General features: G+C 42.2%; 1 long non-coding RNA gene and 1 pseudogene across 1 annotated transcript; one reads left to right on the top strand and one right to left on the bottom strand.

The window, feature by feature from the left end:
• Nucleotides 1–1593: 1593 nt before the first annotated feature.
• On the bottom strand, nucleotides 1594–15736 carry LOC149978304 (uncharacterized). Its single transcript, XR_016486307.1, has 2 exons — nucleotides 15574–15736; nucleotides 1594–1816 (listed from the first exon to the last, which is right to left on the bottom strand). It is a non-coding gene; the product is annotated as an uncharacterized LOC149978304 (long non-coding RNA).
• Nucleotides 9276–11101, top strand: LOC149978305 (uromodulin-like; annotated as a pseudogene).
• Nucleotides 15737–19252: the final 3516 nt, after the last annotated feature.

Here is a 19252-nt window from a genome sequence, read left to right on the forward strand (position 1 = left end):
GGTCTCCAGTGCGTCTCATCGGACCGGGGTACATGGCACCAGCCTTACGCATGGTGTCCCCGGTTCGCCAGCACAGGCCAGTGCGGGCTATTCCACCTCGCCGCACTGGCTACGGGGAGCATTCAACCAGGTAAGGTTGGGCAGGCTCGGTGCTCAAGAGCTCCAGTGCGCCTTCACGGTCCGGTCTATCCGGTGCCACCTCCACGCACCAGCCCTCCGGTGGCAGCCCCCCGCACCAGGCTGTCTCCTCCCTACAAGTTCTCCCGCCTGTCCAGTGCTGCCAGAGTCTTCCTCATGCCCAGCGCTGCCGGAGTCTCCCGTCTGTCCTGAGCTGCCGGAGTCTCCCGTCTGTCCTGAGCTGCCGGAGTCACCCGTCTGTCCGGAGCTGCCGGAGTCGCCTGTCCACCCGGAGCTGCCGGAATCTCTCGTCCATTCGGGACCCGTGGCTTGGGTCCCCAGTCCGAGGTCGGCGGCGAGGGTCGCAGCGTTAAAGAGGCCATGGAGGCGGGTAGAGAGGCGGAGAAGGACTATGGTGGAGTGGGGTCCACGTCCCGCGCCAGAGCCACCACAGCGGACAGACTCCCACCCAGACCCTCCCCTATAGGTTTAGGTTTTGCTACCGGAGTCCGCACCTTTGGGGGGGTACTATCACGTTCTGACCTTAGTTGTCTTTGTTTTAGTATGGTCAGGGCGTGAGTTGGGTGGGTTGTCTATGTTAGTTTTTCTATGATTTGCTATTTCTGTGGTTGGCCTGATATGGTTCTCAATCAAAGGCAGCTGTCAATGTCCCTGATTGAGAACCATACTTAGGTAGCCTGGTTTCACTTTTGAGTTGTGGGTGATTATCTTCCGTGTTAGTGTTTGTTACCACACGAGACAGTTTCGTTTGTTTCACTTTGTTATTTAGTATTTTTGTAGTGTTCAGTTTGCAAATTGGTCTGACCTCTCTTTCTCCTCATCAGAGGAAGATGAGGAATGTTACATAGAGAGAGGAAAAAAGGGGGGAAGAGGTATTTGACTGTCATAAACCTACCCCCCAGGCCCACGTCATGACACCACCCTACATTTAGCGTTATAAATGTTCTATTTTATATCACCCTACATGTAGCATTAAAACTGTTTATCTTTTATATCACCCTACATGTGGCATGATAACTGTTATATTTCATACCAACCTACATGTAGCATGATGACTATTTTATATCACCCCAAATGTAGTACTGTAACTGTTATCTTTAATATCACCCTACATGTAGCATGACGACTGCTATATTTTATTTCGCCCTGCATGTAGCATGATAACTGTTATCTGTTATATCACCCTAAATGTAGTGTGATAACAGTGATCTTTTACATCACTCTACATGTAGCATGATAACGGTTGTCTTTTATGTCACCCTACATGTAGCATGATAACTGTTATCTTTTATGTTTCACCCTACATGTAGCATGATAACTGTTATCTTTTCTATCACCCTATATGTAGCATGATGACTGCTTGTATATGATTGGTGAAATATTAATGTTTTGCATACAAGAAAATACTAAACAATGATGAATGTTTAAAAGGTAAACAAAGAAAACACGTGCAGGAGAAGTAAGAAACCCAGAGGGGCTTTTATTAATTTAACACCTTTTTAGAATCAAGGTTCCATGCTGTCAAAACAGTTCACACAACTTCAAAACAATTCTTTATGTGTGCTAAACTACCTTTTCTTATCTGTGCTCAGACAGTCATATGGGCCTCATGCAGGTGTTGACATTGTGTGTGATGATTGAAGTCCTTGCTCCATTCAACGTTTTTCCCCAGTGTACGCTGGAGAGGATAGCAGAAAGGAAGTCATCAATAAGGGGCTCAAACTCAGTGGCGAAGGTCTGTATCTGTCCAGGGGAGTCTGTTTGAACATTTGGTGTGTGATTAAGTGGGAGGTTAATGTATGTCTATTAATAATTCACCCTGTTTTGACTGTAATTAGACGCTACAGATGTAGGATCTTAATTTGATCACTTTTGTCGCTGAGAATTTTCCTGCAGGGCAGGAAATGCAAACTTGTAGCGCATGCGATGTTTAAAAGGCTCCTAAAGTTTGTAATTTTCACTTTAAAAATGTCAGACTTGATTTGCCCTAACAAAAATATGTATCAACCCCTATAAAAAATATCCATTAATTATAATCCACATAATAATTCACATTTCCTGTTGCTGCAGGATTATTTTCCTGCTGTAGCAAAACTGGCTCAAATGAAGATCCTACATCTGTATAATTTGTAGAGTAAAGCTATATAAAGGAACAATTAGGTCAAGGTTGATTGATTGCATGGATTGGTTGGGTAATGGTCTGGTTGTGCCCCTTTTGCCAGGTCTTTAAGCTGTTCTTTGTGGATTCAGACGTAAAGCGTGGAGATTGGGTATGGAAGGTGGAAATAATTTATACAATGATGCCAATGCATTATGTCAGAGCTCACAGAGGCATTACCTCTCATGTTTATGTCAAAATGACAGACCCAAGCATTGACCCCACCCTCAAAGGTGTCTTTTAGACTGTACATTAACAGTCAAAGAGACACCATCTAATCCAAATGTCAACCCAGTGTCACCTTTTACAGATTCATTTATATTTGTAACACATTTACTATGTATAACATTTTTTAAATATTTGAACTGTCACTGTCTTGAAGGGATAGTGTGAGATTTCGGCCAATAAGCCCTTTTTTACTTCCCCATATTCAGATGAAAATGTATGTCTCTGCGTGCAGCTTGAAGGAAGTTGAAGGTAGCTTCACAAGCCATTGCTAACTAGCATCAGTGCAATGACTGTTCCTATAGACTTCCAGTTATGTAGCAATTATGTTAACGCTAATTAGAAAGTTCCTTCAAACTGCATGCAGAGACTTAACAATGGTAACCATGAGTTCATCTGACTCTTAGAAAATAGAAAAAGGGCTTGATTGCCAAAATCTCGCTCTATCCCTTTAAGAACCATTAACATAGCATCTAGTGTGGAATTACAAATCAAATGTTCCTTAGCTCCACAATGGCAATTAGAAATGGGAAATTAAATGTGATGCTTTGCTCTACCTAAAGCAGCAGATGGCAGCAATGTATTACTTTATTTCAAGGATGAAATGGACAAATTAGAATTGATAGACTGCATCTACAGTTGAAGTCGGATGTTTACATACACTTAGGTTGGAGTCATTAAAACTCGTTTTTCAACAACTCCACAAATTTCTTGTTAACTTACTATAGTTTGGCATGTCGGTTAGGACATCTATTTTGTGCATGACACAAGTAATTTTTCCAACAATTGTTTACAGACAGATTACTTCACTTAAAATTCACAGTATCACAATTCCAGTGGGTAAGAAGTTTACATACAATAAGTTGACTGTTCATCCTTGGGAGCAATTTCCAAATGCCTGAAGGTACCACGTTCATCGGTACAAACAATAGTATGTAAGTATAAACACCATGGGACCACGCAGCCATCATACCGCTCAGGAAGGAGACACGTTCTGTCTCCTAGAGATGAACGTACTTTGGTGTGAAAAGTGCAAATCAATCCCCGAACAACAGCAAAGGACATTGTGAAGATGCTGGAGGAAATAGGTACAAATGTATCTATATCCACAGTAAATGAGTCCCCAATCGACATATCCTGAAAGGCCGCTCAGCAAGGAAGCGGCCACAAAAAAGCCAGACTCGTACTTTTTGGAGAAATGTCCTCTGGTCTGATGAAACAAAATTGAACTGTTTGGCCATAATGACCATTGTTCTGTTTGGAGGGAAAAGGGGGAGGCTTGCAAGCCGAAGCATCATGTTGTGGGGGTGCTTTGCTGTAGGAGGGACTGGTGCACTGGACAGAATGAGGAATGACAATTATGTGGATATATTGAAGCAACATCTCAAGACATCAGTCAGGAAGTTAAAGTTTGGTCGCAAATGGGTCTTCCAAATGGACAATGACCCCAAGCATACTTCCAAAGTTGTGACAAAATGGCTTTAGAACAACAAAGTCAAGGTATTGGAGTGGTCATCACAAAGCCAATTTTATAGAACATTTGTGGGCAGAACTGAAAAAGCTTGTGCGAGCAAGGAGGCCTACAAACGTGATTCAGTTACACCAGCTCTGTCAAGGGGAATGGGCCAAAATTCACCCAACTTATTGTGGGAAGCTTGTGGAAGGCTACACAAAATGTTTGACCCAAGTTAAACAATTTAAAGGCAATGCTACCAAATACTAATTGAGTGTATGTAAACTTCTGACCCACTGGGGATGTGATGAAAGAAATAAAAGCTGAAATAAATCCTTTTCTCTACTATTATTCTGACATTTCACATTCTTAAAATAAAGTGGTGATCCCAACTGACCTATGACAGGGACTTTTTACCAGGATTAAATGTCAGGAATTGTGAAAAACTGAGTTTAAATGTATTTGGCTAAGGCGTATGTAAACTTCCGACTTCAACTGTAAATATTGTTCATGTTGCGAGGCCGCAAGCTGTCCATTTTAGTTCCTAAGCATGGTAATAACTTATCCTCCATCCCTCATGCTGCAGATAACGGTCTTAGATTGCATGGTGGGAGGATTGCAGGCTAGAACAGTGAAGCAATAATGAGTGCAATGGAACATTATACTCATACTGTACACATAAATCCAACATGGGCATTGTTCATTGTGAGGTAATAAGGAAGTAACTGTCACAGTAGGACTAATACTACTGTATACACAGACCAGTTAACCATAGCTTCTTTCCCTAGAGACAACACTGCACAAATTATAATAACTGCCTTCTGGTAAAAATATGGATATGGTTATAGCTTTTTAACTACCCATGCACTTCTTCTGGATATTTCTGTCTGTATAGTGTTTATAGAATTGTGTGTGTTTATGTGTGTGTGAACATGCATGCATGTGTGTTTGATGACGATGTGGAATGTTTTGGGAGTTATTAATTTGCATGGACAGTATTGCCAGAATATCTAGAGAAAACAAAAGTCTATTCCTCAGAAAATCAAACTAGTCACTTATGATTATGGTGATCACACTCCGCATATGGGAGGGGGCGAGAATGAGGGAGAAGAAAGAGAGTGTGTGGTGGAGTGTGTTGTAAAAATGTACTGCTAAATTGGCATTTCTCTCAACAATAAGGCACATTTCAAACGATAGGAACCCTTCAGAGATAAGGCAGATTTTTTTTAACGAACTCTTCCAAAAGCATATAAACCCCCGAATAGCAATAGCCACCTGCTTCTTCTGTGAATGGACTAAAGCATCCGGGGGTATAGATTAAGTGTTTGCTAACTGATTTAACAAGAATGATTTAGAAGAAGTCTGGACTGTATCTAAGAGGCACAGGGCAGCCTAAGGACTAGTTTATGCAAAAACATGCCATGAGAATTATTTAGCATGTATTCTTCTTTAGGTTATGGAGAGGTCTCGGTGGGGCCTCAGGCCAATTACAATATATCATCATTCAACTTTTTTTTGTTTTTTAACAATTGCTTCTGGAGATAATTTTTGTGACAGCTTTCCCCAACGCTGTTGTCATTATGCAGACAGAGATGTTCATCTGGAAGAAATAAAAAGAAAAAAAAAAAACGTGGGGGCGAGGAGACCAGAGAGACCAGAATATCCATAGAGATCAGAACATGTTCTTCTTTTCGTCATATTAATCTTTAACCAAGCAAAGCCGTCACATATTACAGCTTAATTTCTGAACCAAAAAAACAAGTTTCACATTTAAATTGCCCTCCCAGTATTCTCTTTCCCTCTTTCAGACAGAGATATAAAACAGCCATTTGCAAAGTAAAAAGCCATGCTAGTCTGGTGTGACAACGTCTCTCTGTGTTCCTTCGTTGTCCTATTCTGAGGGCCGACTTTATCTCAAGGTCCATGCTGAGACGTGAAAGCTACAGCTTAATTCTTATAATGGACTTCGTTATACAGTATATCATATCACCAAGAGTTGCCCACATTAAGAGCCGCTTTTGGGTGATTTAACACTTCCAGAATGGAGACATTCATTCTCATCTCATGCTGTAATGCTTATCTCTCTGAGGAAGAAAGGACCTTTCAGTGTTCATAGTTGATATCACCAGTGATAGGCTAAGCGGCAATATGGTACTGGCTATTAACATTACATCAGGCATTCAGTCAGTGCAGGGGGTCCGGAAAGTTAACTTCGATAAAAAATAAATAGCGCTAAAACTTCAATTGTCCTGTGTAGGTGATTCACTGTAAATTGAACGTGTATCATTGCCGGTTAATATCTGCATACAGTATGTGTTTAGTACCATGTTACTTTTACTACCATGTCCTTGTCTTCAGAGTAATTAATGGTGTTGTTTACTTTACATTCTGTAAGAGCTTAATGAGGAACATGCATGTTTTAGGCACATAATTTAGGCACACATTACATTTTCACAAGTTAACAATTGAATTCAGAGCCCTAATTAGTCCTGATATAGATAAATGAGCGAACCTATTGTTTAATACGTCATTACATCTCCGTAATATAAGATGACCAAACATGTTGTGGACAGTGTATCGTGTAAACGTTAAACAAATTGATTGAATCAGACCTGTATTGTGGTAAATCCACATCATTATGACCTTGTATCTTCCCTGCCAACATGTTGTATGTACGACAGTGTCTGAGACCAAGGATGTCCTAATATGGACACCATACAGTTATCTCAGAATCTTAACAGACAAAGTCAGGTAAAAAAAAAACTGACTCACTCAAGCTTTCAATCTGTGCTTAGCTCACTTAACACAAGGGAAGAAAACTTTTGCGACCCACTAAAATATTCAAGCTTAAAGCATTGACCTTATTAGGAAGATTTTTGCATGTTGTTTTTGCCATGGGGAAATGTTGTTACCGTGTCATGTGCATGTTTAAAGTGGTGTTTAAATACAAAACAATTTGACAATACAACTTTCATAACAGTTACATACCAATAAAAAGAGACTAGCTGACAGTGGCTGACAGTGGCATTGCCAAACCAACAAACAATACAAAAAGTTCAAATACTCTCAAACTAATGGTTGTCTTTTGTATTGCTTCCACTTCTCAGTTCCCTGCTGGGCAGGGGGTGGCTGCTTTGTGTTGTACCACTTCTCAGTTCCCTGCTGGGCAGTTGATGGCTGCTTTGTGTTGTACCACTTCTCAGTTCCTTACTGGGCAGGGGATGGCTCCTTTGTGTTGTTCCACTTCTCAGTTCCTTGCTGGGCAGTTGTTGGCTGCTTTGTGGCAGGTTTACCTACCTCCCTTGCCTTGCTTACTTTATAACAACTATTATTCAAAGGGATGTTCATTTTAGTTTAGAAAAAAAAGTGCATCCAGGAGTTAACAAAAATACAACATGTATCACATACAATGCACAACATTGTACAGTTGTAGCACTTAACTATTATACAATATGCTCAAGTAATTGACTTCACTATAGCAAAACACATACTCAAATAAAGGGCAAGCCAGCAAAACATTTCTCCAGTCCAGCTAATTAGATAGACACCCTGTCTTGTTGTACGAGATTTGAAGTGGTTTATGGTTCATGAAGGCACCACCTGCTATGACCCCATGATTAAGGGTCTTCCCCCAAATTGCATCAGTTAGCCAGCGTTATCTGGTATTTGTCTTTACAAGATGGTATCGACTTTTGTGACATCATGCAGAAAATGAACTGTCATGTGTGCAAGTGCTGCACTGAATGAACGCTGATAAAACCTTCCGAGCCAATGGTAATAAATACTACAGGCCGACAAAGAACAGGCTAGGCAGACAAAGCACAACCACAACGTCTGGCCTCCTTTGAAATGAGAATGTTAATGTTGTGAGTGGCTTTAAAGGGACATTTAAAAAAGCACCACCCCAACATCAACATGTGTGAAAATGGTGCGTTTCTATGTTTTGTAGTAAAAAAGATAGAGGAAGATAAGTGTTTCCAATGACATCATCGGTGTGCATTGTGTGATTTGAACCAATTATGAGCAACCATTGCCTACTAATTGGTTGATGATGACATTGGAAACACTTAACTTCCTCTATCTTCTTTTCAACAAAACATAGAAATGTGCAATTTTCACATATGTTGATGTTGGGGTGATGCTGGAGATGAAGTTGAAAAACTGTGAAGTTTCCCTTTTAATATGAGTAGCTCAATCCTCATTTGGAAATCTATTTTGGACAGAGGTCTTAGTGAAGAAATAAAACAAATCAAGCTATTCCAATGCTTGCACGGCCTAGATAATGGGGTCATAATTTTTTCTTTACTTGCGTTGTGGAAATGTGATACAAAAAGCAAAGTGATAGCCAGATCTGCTTTTGCTGTGCGTAAATAGATACTTAAAGTCAGATTAACATCCAAGAAGCAACATCTAACATGATGGATTTCAAGGAATTTTTTTGCAGGTTCTGGAGGCCATTATATATTCTCCAAGGACATCAGAACAGCAATAAAACTAGCTATTAGAACATTGTCTATTTACATACTGATCTGTTTGGTGGGTTTGATACGGATTCTCACTCAGAATATTGTGACTCTTTAATTCGTTAATTATAAATGTTACGTTTAATATTCTGTGGCTTTCAACTTGTAGCCACATAGTGCAACAGAAAGACAACTTCCAATATGCCAAACAAATGATATTTAAAACCACAAAGCATCACGACTCAATCCGATTCCAAGTTAAGGTCATTCATGTTGTTCTTTTGTTTGTGCCGTTTCTTTTTTTTTTTTTTTACGTGTGCTGTTGCAATAGGGAAGTTTACTTTTCACTAGGGAAGTTTACTTGTCACTAGGGAAGTTTACTTTTCACTAGGGAAGTTTACTTTTCACTAGGGAAGTTTACTTGTCACTAGGGAAGTTTACTTTTCACTAGGGAAGTTTACTTGTCACTAGGGAAGTTTACTTTTCACTAGGGAAGTTTACTTTTCACTAGGGAAGTTTACTTTTCACTAGGGAAGTTTACTTTTCACTAGGGAAGTTTACTTTTCACTAGGGAAGTTTACTTTGCGTGACTCATTCTGCAGGGGGACTATTATGGGAAAATAACCCAATCAAATCCTAATCAAATAAATGTGTTAGTGTCAGATGTACAATTGTAAATTAAGTCAAAGCTTATCGGTTCAACAACTTTAGAATCTCCAAAGTTGTATTTTACATGGGACAAGAATTACGCAGATTAAGCGGAGCCATATTTTTCAGATTAAGAGTTTTTAATTTATACTTGAGTTATCAGTTTTCATAGTGATTAATAAGTAACTCCATGCACGTAATCACAACGTAAAAGTATTTTACCGATAGTCACATGATGTCTCTGGAAAAATATAAATTCTCAAGTTCACAGGTAGAAGCCAGCACATACTTCCTCTGAATGGTGTGTAGGCTGTTTTGATCTAAATGATGGTGCTCTTAGTGATGACATCAGGGATCTGCTGCTCTTTCACTTGTACCTTTCACCTGTACCTTTCACCTGCACCTGTCAAGACGGCTTTGCCGGCAATGGCATCACCTGCTATGACCCCAAGATCTGCGAAAGCGGCTCCTGCTGTCGTCAAGGTTACCGCTGGTCTTCTATACTGGGTTGTGTGGACGTTGACGAGTGTTCCCTTCCTGACCAGCCCTGCGCCCCTCAGGTCTGTGAGAACACCCCTGGGTCCTTCAACTGCCTGGTGCCTTCTGACGATAACCTCCGCTCAGTCCAGCACACCAGCCCAAACGTGGACCCCCACTCTGTCCAGTTTATGTGTGGGGACACAGAGTGTCCAGTGGGACAGGACTGTATCAGTATTGGTGGAACATCTCGTTGTGCAGACCCCTGCCAGCACTACTCTGTACTGAATGACGCCTGGCGTGCCACCAACTACAGTGGTATAGGGAACTGCGACAAGGATATCAACTTTCGGGGCTAGTATCGCATGTTCCTGGGGGACACCAGTGTTCAGATGCCAGAGAGGTGTGTGCAAAAGCACACGTGGTACCAACAGCCCGATGTGGCTCACAGATCCCCACCCCCAGCTGTCGGACGGAGTGGTTCAGCCGGGTGTCTGTGGGAGCTATGATAGCTGCTGCCAATACAAACAACCCCCAATCCATGTTAAAGCCTGCTATAGAAACTACTATGTCTACAAGTTTGTCAGTCCAACGTATTGCACCGTTGCCTATTGTGCAGACGTCAACACTATGGTATGTGCTACCTGTAGAAGTGATCAGACTTGTGTGAGTGAGGATAAGATCAACTGGAGATGTGAGAGGAAAGCTCCAGAGCTGGTATGTGGGCAGAGCCTCCTACAGGTGGGTCTCAGCAGAGCTCATCTGGAGGCTGCTGGTATAAACGCTACCACTGCTCATCTGGCTGACCGGCGCTGCTCCGCCCACGAGGATCGTAATGGCATGGTGTGGTACCAGGTGGAGCGCAGGGAGGGACACTGTGGAAACACAGTGAAGACAAATGGCACTCATACTGTCTACTCCAACAGCATATTCGTTTATCCAGTAGATGCACAAAATGATTCTCCTCTTAGCTTTCCTTTCTCCTGTATCTATCCTCTGGAGATAGAGAGCAGCCTGGATGTGCCCATCAGACCCCATCTACCAACTGACAATGCAGTTGTCGCAGTCGGTGCCAAGGCCAGAGCCTCTATGTTTCTGTATCGTAACTCCAACTACACAGAGCCTTACCCAGCTGGTCAGGCAGTCACTCTGCTTGTGGGTTCCACCCTGCATGTGGGCGTGTCCGTAGACGAGTCAGACCCGGAGCTTTTCGTGGTCGTTCTAGACGACTGCTTCACCACGGAATCCCCCAGTCCTGACAACCTCCTTCGATACTACATAATTCAGGACAGCTGTCCAAGCCATCGTACCCACGTGACAGTCTAGGAAAGTGCCTCATCCCTCCAGGCTCGATTCTCTGCTCTGCTGTATGGGGGCTACCGTTACGTCTTCCTGCACTGCCGCCTCAGCCTGTGTAACCACAAAAGCTCATCCTGCTCTCTAGTGTGTTCCAGGAGGAGGTCCCGCTCTGTGGCCAAGTCTGTCTCCATCAACCCCCTCACCATCGGGCCAATCACCTGGGCCCAGAGTCTAGAATGACCTCCAGCTTCTCCCCCACCCCTCAACCCCACTGTCAACCCACTGGGCCCTCTCCCTCCCCAGATCTCCATTCCCACCAGCACAACCAATGGTCATGCAAGGGCACCAAATTACTTTCTGCTATTATTGATAATGAATGTTTGCAATACAGTGTGTGATTTCATTGTACTGTAAATGTTTTATACACATAGACTTGCATTGCTTTTGAGGATCGATCATTTACTCAGTTGTGTTCGTGCCAACCAAACCTGAGTTGCTCAGTGTGTATGCTGCCATTTGACAATGACAATACATAACTATATGATAAAGAACACATCACTACGTATTTTCTCTCTCCTCCCCCACTTGCACATAGATACACCCCCCTCTATTTCCCCAGCCTGCAGACATTTTTCAAAGGCATTTGACATAGACACAACTGTTGCCTGAGGTTTTTTCTTTCACCTTCTTGTAATTCCCAGTTGTATCTGGAAATCTAGAGTATACCGAGAGTCACTGCGAGGTCTCTGAAGTCATACCTGCAGCCATTTTGGGGCAATCTTGAAGAAAGAGATAGCATCAACCAGCCAGAAAATGCAAGTAATGCTTACAGTAGGGATGATTTCCGACATAGCCGGGCTACCAGGGTCACCAGGGAGACCAATCTAAAGGGGAGAGAGAGGAGCCCATTACATCCGCCAGTAGAGGGAGAAATGATTGCCAGGGGAAGATAATTGTGAGGAGAGAAGCATGAAGCAAAAGCAGTGCCAGAAATTGTATCAGTCGGTGGCCCCTTTACAGCCTCTGCCCGTCTCGGATAAGGGGGATATGAACACTGGCAAGGTGCAGCTGGGAGGGAGAGAATGTCATTATCGTGGGACCCCCACACAACCCCATAACCCTTTCCTCTGCTTTATTTTACTTTCCACTTCATTTTGAGTTTGCTCTTTGCTCTGCCGCTCGCTTGACGAGGTAAATGTGTAAGTCCCCCTGGCTTTTGAAATCAATTTGGGTCCTCGCTGTGTCTTGTACGACACCTGACTGGCCCTGTGGCGCAGCTCCTTGATGAGGCCCGGCTGGCCCCGTGGCGCAGCTCCTTGATGAGACCTGGCTGGCCCTGTGGCGTAGCTCTATGAGGAAGCCTGGCAGGGGGCTTTTGGCTGCCCTCACATTTTTGAAAGGTGGAGGAAGTGATTAACAGTGACGGCACACACACACATTGCACGTGTGAACACACAGATCTCTGGTTCACTCAGACAGCGGTATACAGGTTTGAGCTCCATTCCTGTGAGATTGTAAAGTAGGTTGTTGATGGAAAAATTGGCACCTCCTTAAGTAATGATACCTCGCTGGAAATAATTGATTGTTCAGACCCACTTGTGTACTTTGACCTCATACACAACCAGGGTTAACAAGAACTACTGTTACCACAGCAATATTGATTGTCAAAATAATCAAAGTAGGTGCACCCCACTCCGATAAACATAGAGCTATAGTTATTAAAGGATGCTTTACTGTAACAAGTGGGTCAAGGAATCAATTTCAGTGTATTGGAGAAAAGGGGAGACTGGTTACCCAGGAGAAACAGAACAGAGTGGTTAACTAGGAGAAACAGAGCAGTGGTTAACCAGGAGAAACAGAACAGAGTGGTTAACTAGGAGAAACAGAACAGAGTGGTTAACTAGGAGAAACAGAGCAGTGGTTAACCAGGAGAAACAGAACAGAGTGGTTAACCAGGAGAAACAGAACAGAGTGGTTAACTAGGAGAAACAGAGCAGAGTGGTTAACCAGGAGAAACAGAACAGAGTGGTTAACCAGGAGAAACAGAACAGAGTGGTTAACTAGGAGAAACAGAGCAGAGTGGTTAACTAGGAGAAACAGAACAGAGTGGTTAACCAGGAGAAACAGAACAGAGTGGTTAACCAGGAGAAACAGAACAGAGTAGTTAACCAGGAGAAACAGAGCAGAGTGGTTAACCAGGAGAAACAGAACAGAGTGGTTAACCAGGAGAAACAGAACAGAGTGGTTAACCAGGAGAAACAGAACAGAGTGCTTAACTAGGAGAAACAGAGCAGAGTAGTTAACCAGGAGAAACAGAGCAGAGTGGTTAACTAGGAGAAACAGATCAGAGTGGTTAACCAGGAGAAACAGAACAGAGTGGTTAACTAGGAGAAACAGAGCAGTGGTTAACCAGGAGAAACAGAACCGAGTGGTTAACTAGGAGAAACAGATCAGAGTGGTTAACTAGGAGAAACAGAACAGAGTGGTTAACTAGGAGAAACAGAGCAGTGGTTAACTAGGAGAAACAGAGCAGTGGTTAACCAGGAGAAACAGAGCAGTGGTTAACCAGGAGAAACAGAGCAGTAGTTAACCAGGAGAAACAGAACAGAGTGGTTAACTAGGAGAAACAGATCAGAGTGGTTAACTAGGAGAAACAGAGCAGTAGTTAACCAGGAGAAACAGAACAGAGTGGTTAACTAGGAGAAACAGAGCAGTAGTTAACCAGGAGAAACAGAACAGAGTGGTTAACTAGGAGAAACAGAACAGAGTGGTTAACCAGGAGAAACAGAACAGAGTGGTTAACTAGGAGAAACAGAGCAGTGGTTAACCAGGAGAAACAGAACAGAGTGGTTAACTAGGAGAAACAGAGCAGAGTGGTTAACCAGGAGAAACAGAGCAGAGTGGTTAACCAGGAGAAACAGAACAGTGGTTAACCAGGAGAAACAGAACAGAGTGGTTAACTAGGAGAAACAGAGCAGTGGTTAACTAGGAGAAACAGAACAGAGTGGTTAACTAGGAGAAACAGAGCAGAGTGGTTAACCAGGAGAAACAGAACAGTGGTTAACCAGGAGAAACAGAACAGAGTGGTTAACTAGGAGAAACAGAGCAGAGTAGTTAACCAGGAGAAACAGAGCAGAGTGGTTAACTAGGAGAAACAGATCAGAGTGGTTAACCAGGAGAAACAGAACAGAGTGGTTAACTAGGAGAAACAGATCAGAGTGGTTAACTAGGAGAAACAGAACAGAGTGGTTAACTAGGAGAAACAGAGCAGTGGTTAACTAGGAGAAACAGAGCAGTGGTTAACCAGGAGAAACAGAGCAGTGGTTAACCAGGAGAAACAGAGCAGTAGTTAACCAGGAGAAACAGAACAGAGTGGTTAACTAGGAGAAACAGATCAGAGTGGTTAACTAGGAGAAACAGAGCAGTAGTTAACCAGGAGAAACAGAACAGAGTGGTTAACTAGGAGAAACAGAGCAGTAGTTAACCAGGAGAAACAGAACAGAGTGGTTAACTAGGAGAAACAGAACAGAGTGGTTACCCAGGAGAAACAGAACAGAGTGGTTAACTAGGAGAAACAGAGCAGAGTGGTTACCCAGGAGAAACAGAACAGAGTGGTTAACCAGGAGAAACAGAGCAGAGTGGTTAACCAGGAGAAACAGAACAGAGTGGTTAACCAGGAGAAACAGAGCAGAGTGGTTAACATGTATGGACCCAGAACTTAAATCTAGAGGCTGACCAATTAGTTAACAGAGATTATTCTTGGATGTTTCACCCTTCACCTCATATCTTAGTGCATGTACTGACATATGGTAAGCTTGTGTGCTCAGAAAGATGACAATCAAATGAAATGTGAAATTATCAATATTGTTGAGGCATTTCACTGAAAAGCACTCATAGCCAACTAAGTTACGGATAGAAGAAAATGGAATGTAGGCTACCATAGTGCTGCACACTAAAAATATGACCTTGTTTACCAATGGATTCGTACATTTCTATTACCCTCAGTGTCTGAGTGCTGCAGAATGTACAGAGTGCCAGGATTAGTGGGAGGCCTGATGATCGGTCCTCAAAAGACTGTCAAAAGCCTTACTTTGAGTTGACGTGAGGAGATGTCCTCACTGGGTCCAGAATTACTCCATGTGATATCAAGAAGCAGAAAGTCAAGAACATCTCCTGAGTTCTCCTTAACGGTCTTTATTTACTGCTATAGCTGTGACAGAATGCAGCCAGCGTGATTCCATTCATTTGTAATTAGAAGAAACTAAACACAAAGATTTAATGACATGTGCCCCTGCCAGTTAAATCAGTTTCATGAGGGGAATTTTAATTCAGACTTTTCGGGATACGATTGCACCCCTCAGCGCTTTTGTTAAAGATTGATTAATGGTATATTTGGTGCAAGAGGACTGAGGGTAGGGACAACATACTAATCTTTTGCATCAAGAATGTGTACATTACTTTACAAATTACACGGTCAGTAGGACTGTTAAAAAAAAGTATTATCCAACTTGAACTTGTTCAAGTCTGGCCAATTAAAATGTGAAACCTTTCATGTTGTCATGGTTCTCTGGTGGTGCTACTATGTTGGCTTTCTTGTGCTTTGCAATAGGAGAGCATTTACTTGCAATGGTTAACTCATGGGTAAGCCCACTGCGCATGGGCTTTTTTGGATTATGTTTGCTTTCACCTGGCAGACTCCTCTTAAGACTCACCCCTCTGAACCCGGCTGTCTTGAGTGGCAGCTGAGCACGTCCTACAAGCCCCCATAATCCTTCGCTCTGCTTCTGTCTGATGTCATCTTTTCCGTGGGATAAACACTGGTGCCCCCAGGGCTTCCCGATAAGAACCTCTTCTGAGAATGAAGACGAGGATTAGATTCTTTCACTTCCACACCCTGGAACTAAAAAAACTAAAATATCAGCATTTATTTATAGCCGCAAAACCCCTTGGCAATTAGTTACCCTGTGAAGCAAAACACACTGCCACATCTTCAAGTAGAAGAGAAGATACATATATATATTTCAGCTGGCGTCACATTAAATAAATTGGGTGTGCTTAAAAAGATTTGCTTACAGTAGTTAAAGTTGCCGTACTTGAATTGTGCAACAGATGGTGCCTGGTACTTTGTGTTGTTGATCCATGTCTATGCCACTTAAGTTGCTTTAGAGAAAAAAACAAAAAAACAATGAAATGTGTTTGTCTAGCAGCACATGTTGTTGAGTCTCAAAGCACTTCATGTCTTAAATAGATTACTCACTTCATCCACCACCAACGTGTAGCTGTCGCAATATGGACACTGTGCGCATGCTAACCACTGCCACCAACCTCCAGTGACTATACATGTACTGTTTAGCCAATATGCTAGTACATGCATGTAAGAAAACAATGGAATCACATGCATAAGGACTTTAACTTAATAAGCAAAAACCAAAGCTACACGGATACCACATACTTTCCCCAATTAAATCCGACACCGCTGTCCCCAGTTAATACCATAAAACAATACCTGACCCATGCTGAAACAAACATTTTTCGACCACATGGAGCATAAATCATTCATGTCATGGATGAATTATTGACCAGGACAGGGAGGAGAAAAACAACATGCAGACCCATTTTGATAAGCATTTGTCTCCTGTACTCATGGCAGCCATTTTGCATTTTGGTCGGGGACTTGATCACCAGCATTCTTCCAGATAACACTTGATTTGGATAGTCTGTAGAGCATCTACAGATGGACTATCAGTGACATTTTAAATAACTATCTACAAAACCTAGCCCCCCAACCATTATCCTATCCCTAAACATAACCTTTACTCTAGCCTATAACCCTTACCCTAACCCTTATTTTAAACCCAACCCTAACCGTAACCTTAGCAAGCAGTTGCTTATCAACAGATAGTGTGTTGACAGTTTGACCTTCTACATCGGACTATCCAAATAAAGTGTGACCTTCTTCCAGGCCATAATCTAACATGAAACGCCGATCTCATTTCAAAAACTTAATTCAGCTTGTCTGCTGTAATAGAATAGTCACAAAACTGTAAAAATGCGCTTATTTGACACTCCGGGCAGGTTAAAGCAAACGGTAGATCTATTTGAACGATTTGAAATAGTACTTGAACCCAGGTCTGGTGAAACGCCACAATGTTTTTTTTTCTTTCATTCTGCCTCTTTCATCACTGTAAAATAGAATGATTTGCATATCTCGGGAGGTGTCCCCGCTGAGATTTTCTGTGTGTTATCTGTACAAAATTTCCCTCAGTGCACTTTTAATCAGTCAACAGATAAGGGCGGGATTCTTGTGAAAAAAAATTAACGGAATACAAAAAAAGTTAATGAGGTTTTTCCTGCACTACACCTCTAGAGGAATGGGTCCACTTAACTGCAACGTCATTATCCAGGAATTAAATGGGGACGGTTGTTTTGCAATGCAATCTATTTAGACTTTAATTGCATGTGAACGGTTCTCCCTGCAACAAGGGAGCAAAGGCTCTGCGTGTGACATGATATTCCAACCCATTCAGGAGTTTGAGCTGTTCTCTATTTCTTTAACGAGGAAGGATTTTTTTGTCACATTGTGGGGGGCGAAAGCGCTTGCATGTCATCAACCTCAGGCAAGCAGGTATTGGATGTAACCTAACAACGTTCCTTTTTAGTGTCCGTATAACTTTTTTTTTTAAATGTTGATTTTATTTTTTACTTTTATCTTTGACCGTCATTCTAACCCCCGCCCAGCAACTTCACTCCCACTTGTCTCCAGTTCCAAATCCCAACCCTCAGCTTCCCTCAGCTCATGCAGAATAGGTGGTTCGAGTTTGTTGGTTGCCAGTGCAGTGGTAGCTAGACCATAGACTTCTGCTTATGTACTGTATCTGGTTCTACTGAGTTACTGTTCATATAAGGAAATCTATCAATTGAAATGAACTCATTAGGCCCTAATCTATGGATTTCACAAGACTGTGAATACAGATATGCCTCTGTTGGTCACAGATACCCCCCCCCCCCCCAAAAAAAAGTAGGGGCATTAATCAGAAAACCAGTCAGTATCTGGTATGACCACCATTTGCCTCGTGCAGCGCGAAACATCGCCTTCTCATAGAGTGGATCAGGCTGTTGATTGTGTCCTGTGAAAAGTTGTCCCACTCCTCTTCAATGATTGTGCGAAGTTGCTGGGTATTGGCGGGAACTGAAACATGCTGTCGTACACGTCGATCCAGAGTATCCCAAACATGCTCAATGGGTGACATGTCTGGTAAGTAGAGGTACACCGATTATGATTTTTCAACGCCGATACCGATACCGATTATTGGCGGACCAAAAAAGCCTATACCGATTAATCAGCCGATTTGTATTTATTTATTTGTAATAACGACAATTACAACAATACTGAATGAACACTTATTTTAACTTAATATAATACATCAATAGAAATCAATTTAGCCTCAAGTAAATAATGAAACTTGTTCAATTTGGTTTAAATAATGCAAAAACAAAGTGTTGGAGAAGAAAGTAAAAGTGCAATATGTGCTGAGTAAGAAAACTAACATTTCAGTTCCTTGCTCAGAACATGAGAACATATGAAAGCTGGTGGTTCCTTTTAACATGAGTCTTCAATATTCCCAGGTAAGAAGTTTTAGGTTGTAGTTATTATAGGAATTATAGGAATATTTCCCTCTATACCGTTTGTATTTCATTAACCTTTGACTATTGTGTAACAGTATAGCTTCCGTCCCTCTCCTCGCTCCTCCCTGGGCTCGAACCAGCAACACAACGACAACAGACACCATCGAGGCAGCGTTACCCATGCAGAGCAAGGGGAACAACTACTTGAAGGCTCAGAGTGAGTGACGTTTGAAAAGCTATTAGCGCGCGCTAACTAGCTAGCCATTTCACTTCGGTTACACCAGCCTCATCTCTGGAGTTGATAGGCTTGAAGTCATAAACAGCGCAATGCTTGACGGACAACAAAGAGCTGCTGGCAAAACGCACGAAAGTGCTGTTTGAATGAATCTTTACACGCCTGCTTCTGCCTACCACCGCTCAGTCAGATACAGTGCCTTGCGAAAGTATTCGGCCCCCTTGAACTTTGCGACCTTTTGCCACATTTCAGGCTTCAAACATAAAGATATAAAACTGTATTTTTTTGTGAAGAATCAACAACAAGTGGGACACAATCATGAAGTGGAACGACATTTATTGGATATTTCAAACTTTTTTAACAAATCAAAAACTGAAAAATTGGGCGTGCAAAATTATTCAGCCCCTTTACTTTCAGTGCAGCATACTCTCTCCAGAAGTTCAGTGAGGATCTCTGAATGATCCATTGTTGACCTAAATGACTAATGATGATAAATACAATCCACCTGTGTGTAATCAAGTCTCCGTATA

Source organism: Oncorhynchus mykiss, chromosome 14 (genome assembly GCF_057628025.1).
Source record: "Oncorhynchus mykiss isolate SJ-2025 chromosome 14, ASM5762802v1, whole genome shotgun sequence".
Classification (NCBI taxonomy): domain Eukaryota; kingdom Metazoa; phylum Chordata; class Actinopteri; order Salmoniformes; family Salmonidae; genus Oncorhynchus; species Oncorhynchus mykiss.